Below are 4,420 nucleotides of genomic sequence, written 5' to 3' on the forward strand. Positions count from 1 at the left end.
CCTCTAGCCCTGACCTCAGTTGCCCTGTGGCATTTAAGCCTCCCCTTGGAGCTGTCAGCACCAGCTGCCTCTGCTCTAGGTGCCCAGAGGAGGAGAGGTGTGCTGGGTCACTTTTACAGATGCCCCTTCCCTGGTACTGCCCTTGCTCAGCTGCACAAAGGAGTTTTCATCCCCATTCCCTGCCTAGCAGCCCTCTGGCACCATTCCTGAGGGCTTCCCTGCCTCACTTTTTTCCTACCATATTGGGAAAGACAGCTCTCATCATTAAAGGTCAGGTGGGCCAACTAGGGGCAGAAGCCTGTTCTATGTTTTCCTACTGCAGAGCCCAAGATCAGTAATTTATCTTGGGTGCAAGCACTGCTGTGCTCCCAGAAAACAAGCCACCCCTACACAAATGTGAATGAAAGGGCCTAACCAAGCCTGGGTTTGAACCAGGTACCTTTAGATCTTCAGTCTAATGGTCTCCCCACTGAGCTACTTTGGCAGCTGCAGGACAGCATTTTGGCCTGTTGCTTCTCTGTCTGGGATGTTTTTGTCAGCAGCTGCACACAAAAAGGAGAGGAAAACAAATGGCTGCTTCATACCCCCACCGGAGGAACCCGGCACCGTTAGCTGTGGTGAGTAATAAGTGGCTGTTCGCTGACAGGGCCTGTCCCCGAGCAGCTGGAACAGCAGCTGCCGCCTCCCCCTCGACTCCAGGCTGTGGGAAATGCTCATTGCCTGGCTCCATGGGCGGACGCTGCTCCATGCTCTGGAGAGCGTCTGTATTGCTTTGTCAACCCCTCGTCTTCACTGAGCCAGTCTGGTAAGGTCTCAAATGCCCCCTCTGGCCTGACAGCTGAGAGTCTGTGCAGACATCAACCCCCTGGCCAGCCCCACAGGCAGCAGCAGCGCCAACCCCACCCACCAGCAACACAGGGGCACTCAATGCACTTCCTGTGGGGAAATGGCTCCTTGGCGTCCTGCTGCTAGAGTGAGAGCCAGGAGAGAGCAGTTTCTGGCTCACCTTGGGGGAGAGAAGGGACCTGATGAGTGTGGATCTCCCTCAGCCTCCCCCGCAATGCTGGTCAGTTGTATTGTCACTGTCATAGTCAGCGTTTTCCTTCAGGGCCAGCCCTAGAGGGGTCTGGGATCTGGGACAAATTCCCCCCTTTCGTCCTCAGGCCCTGCCCCATCCCACCCCACCCCGTCCCATCTCTTCCCATCCTGCACCTTCCTGTCCCATTTCTCTCCCACCCCCACCTCTTCCTGTCTCTGTTTCTCCTCCTCCCCACCCAGTGCCTCCTGCACCCCACTGAACAGCTGATCACTGGCAAGTGGGAGGTGCTGAAGGGGAAGAGGAGGAGCTTGTCAGCAAGGCCTGTAGTGGGCGGGGAAGGAGCTGGCTGTCAGTGAGTCCTGAGCATCTATTTTTTCTCTGTTGCTTCTGCAGCCCCGCAGCTCCCATGGAGTTGCTGACTTGGCTTCCTTCGCACTCTAGAGAGAGGAGCAGAACCAGGGCTATGGCTGATCTATGGGGCACCAGGTGAGTGGCAGAGACTTCAGGTGCTGAGAATTTGCCTGACCCCTCAGGGACACAGTGTGAGGTGGTGCCCCAGGGATCTCTATGAAAGGAGCAGAACAGGATTTACTTGGGGTGGGGAGAGAATTGAGAGTGTCTCAGGGGGTTGCCCAGAGGTGTTGCCCAGGTGATAGACTGGCTAAAACACAGGCCTCACTGAGAGCAGGATTCAAACCTACGCAGAGGAAACCTATTGCTTTCCACTCCCACATCTTAACCACTCAGCCATCAGTGAAACAAATCCCCCAATGCCAGAGAAACTGGTAAAGAATCACAATGACCAGGTGTGAAGTCATCTGAACTACAGAATTCGCACCGCAAACCTGGCTCCCAAAGCACAGGGGGGATTTGGGGTTTGTTCTCTTTGCTTAGCCATGTGCAGTCGCATAGAGAGCGCGTTTAAAAGTCTCCCCTCCCACAGTGCAGGAATGGGAAATGATTCTCAACTTGAAGCTGATGTAGGGTGACCAGACGTCCCGATTTTATCGGGACTGTCCTGATATTTGCTTGTTTGTTCCGTGTCCAGAATGATGTTTGGTTGGGACCCTGGACAAACAAATAACTTTGTCCTCTTCTCCAGCACACAGGCATAGTCTGGAGGGATACTTACCCCCCCCAACTCTGCCCCCTCATTCCCCCATTGGATCCCTCCCTAAAGCCCGGCTCTGGCCCTGCCCCTGCCCCCAGCCCCACCCCCTCACTGCCCCCTTGGATCCCTCCCCAAATCCTCGCCCTGGCCCTGCCTCTTCCCCAAGCACATGGCATTCTTCCTTCCTCCCAGGTTTGCACACGGGCCATGGACATGGCCAGGAGCGCAGCGCGGAAGCTGCTCCAGCCCTGCAGCCTGCGGGGCAGTGCAGTGGGGCTGGGGGCAGCACGGAGCAGGCAGGGCCCAGGTGGGCGGGGGGCAGAGACACACGTGGGGCGGACACGCTCCTGCTGGGAACTGCCTGGTTCACCCCTTGCCCGGGAGCTACAGGAGGGACCCGGATCATGGCTCGGCTGCAGAGCTCGGAGCCCAGGTTGGGCCCAGGAGCGAGGGGATGGGGGAGCTGGGGGTGTAGCGGAGGTTGGAGCCGAGAGTTGGTTGGAGATGGGACTGTGCCACTGCCACTTGGTGGCGGGGGAGCCTTCTGGTTTTTTTTTTGCTCCACCCCCCGCGTCCCGATATTTCATCTTTGACATCTGGTCACCCTAGTCTGATATGAAGGAGGATGTCTGGACCAAGGGGCCAGAGACTGGCCTTTGCTAGAGAAACCACTGTCAAGTTTTAACCAATTAGGACAGGTCATCAAATAAGAACAATCTCAGGTATCAGTAACTGCTACAGGTTGCAAATTCCTACATGCAGCAGTTTCTAGCACTACACCTGCGCAGCTCTGCTCCCCGGCTCTTCTTGGTCTCCTGCTCTCTCCTTAGCTCTGCCCCACTCTCACCCAGGCAGTTCCAGCTCACATGGAGGATGGGACCCTCTGGCTTGGTGACTCCCTCATTACACTGCCTGGCCTGTCAGTGCAGCTAACTTGGAGCTTTGGCCTCTCCCCATTGCCCCTGGGGACTGTCAGACTCAGGGTCCTGATTTCCCATTGATCCTTCCCCCTTCTATTGGTGCTGGGAACTAGCCAACCAACTCCCCCACCCTCCCACCCACATTAAGTTTTAGTAAAGGGCCAAGAGCCCCCTTATACAAGCCAGCCCCATGAGGGTCACCGATGTGCAGAGACTGCAGCCTAAGCTGGTCCCATGGTGTAATGGGCAGCACTCAGGACTCTGAATCCTGTAATCTGAGTTCAAATCTCAGTGGGACCTTCTGTTGGTTTGTGGTAAAGCTCTGGCACTCACAGTGCTCAACTTCCCTGTCTCCAGCTGTGTAAGAGTGAATCTTTCCCCTCCTGCTGGGTGACTCACACCTCCTAGAGCCAGATCTTTGGCTGCGATGGCCACAATGGGTTAGGGCTCTAGAACTTGCTACCCTGATAGCTGGGATTCTTGCTGCTGCACCTGATGTTCACAAGCTTGGCCCTTGTGCTTCCTACCACACTTTTCCCCTGGTCCACATGGAGCTTGAAGAAAGGAGTGCCAGGGCTGGGATTACTAGTCAGGGCTTGGCAGGAGGGAGGGAAGAGTCCCAGGCTGGAGCTCCACACACCTTCCCTCCTCCGGGCACCTAGAGCAGAGGCAGCCCAGCTCTGTCTGCTGGATACCTCGGCAGAGTAGGTGAGTTCATGTAAATACAGTCTGGTCCCAAAGCCTCCTCCCAACCCTGGTCATCAGGAGCTGTCAGGGGAGAGTTCATTCACACCTCGCGTACAAATTATCATTTGAAATTCTAAGGTTGGCCAACATTGCAGAAGCCAATGCACCAACATTGTCAGCAAACACAACAGCTGGGTGAGGAAACCCGGCTTTGTCCAGACTTTCCAAACCTATTTTACTTTCTCAGGTACAAGTAGTTTTCATACGATGTATCTGCTTTTAAAGTGTGTGTTAACGTTTCAATTTCCATTCAGATTTGCAACCAATGACAACATTGGCAGCGCTGCATGTAACTACCTGACCACTGGGCGGGGGGGTATTGGGGAAATTCGGGGAAGGGGGTTCACAGCCCCCTGGCTGGGGGGCATATAGGGAATGCCCAGTTTCACTGAATTGAGTCTCCTCTGCGGCACCTCAGTAGGTTACATCAGAGAGGAGCTGCAGTGTCTAGACAGTGGGATGCCTGTGCCTTTAAGAGCCCAGCCCTGGGAAGCCCATGCTGAGAGGTGCTGCCTGTGGGAGGGGAAATAGAAAAGCCCTCTGCTCCCCCGCCCCATGTTTGCAAACACTGGAGTCTCAGCCCACCGGGATAACTGTTACCCC

At 55.5% G+C, this 4,420-nt stretch overlaps 1 non-coding gene across 1 annotated transcript; it reads left to right on the forward strand.

Annotated features, from left to right (window-relative positions):
• Nucleotides 1–3,298: 3,298 nt before the first annotated feature.
• TRNAQ-CUG (transfer RNA glutamine (anticodon CUG)) lies at nt 3,299–3,370 on the forward strand. Its single transcript has one exon. It is a non-coding gene; the product is annotated as a tRNA-Gln (tRNA).
• Nucleotides 3,371–4,420: the final 1,050 nt, after the last annotated feature.

Source organism: Gopherus flavomarginatus, chromosome 25 (genome assembly GCF_025201925.1).
Source record: "Gopherus flavomarginatus isolate rGopFla2 chromosome 25, rGopFla2.mat.asm, whole genome shotgun sequence".
Taxonomy (NCBI): Eukaryota; Metazoa; Chordata; order Testudines; family Testudinidae; genus Gopherus; species Gopherus flavomarginatus.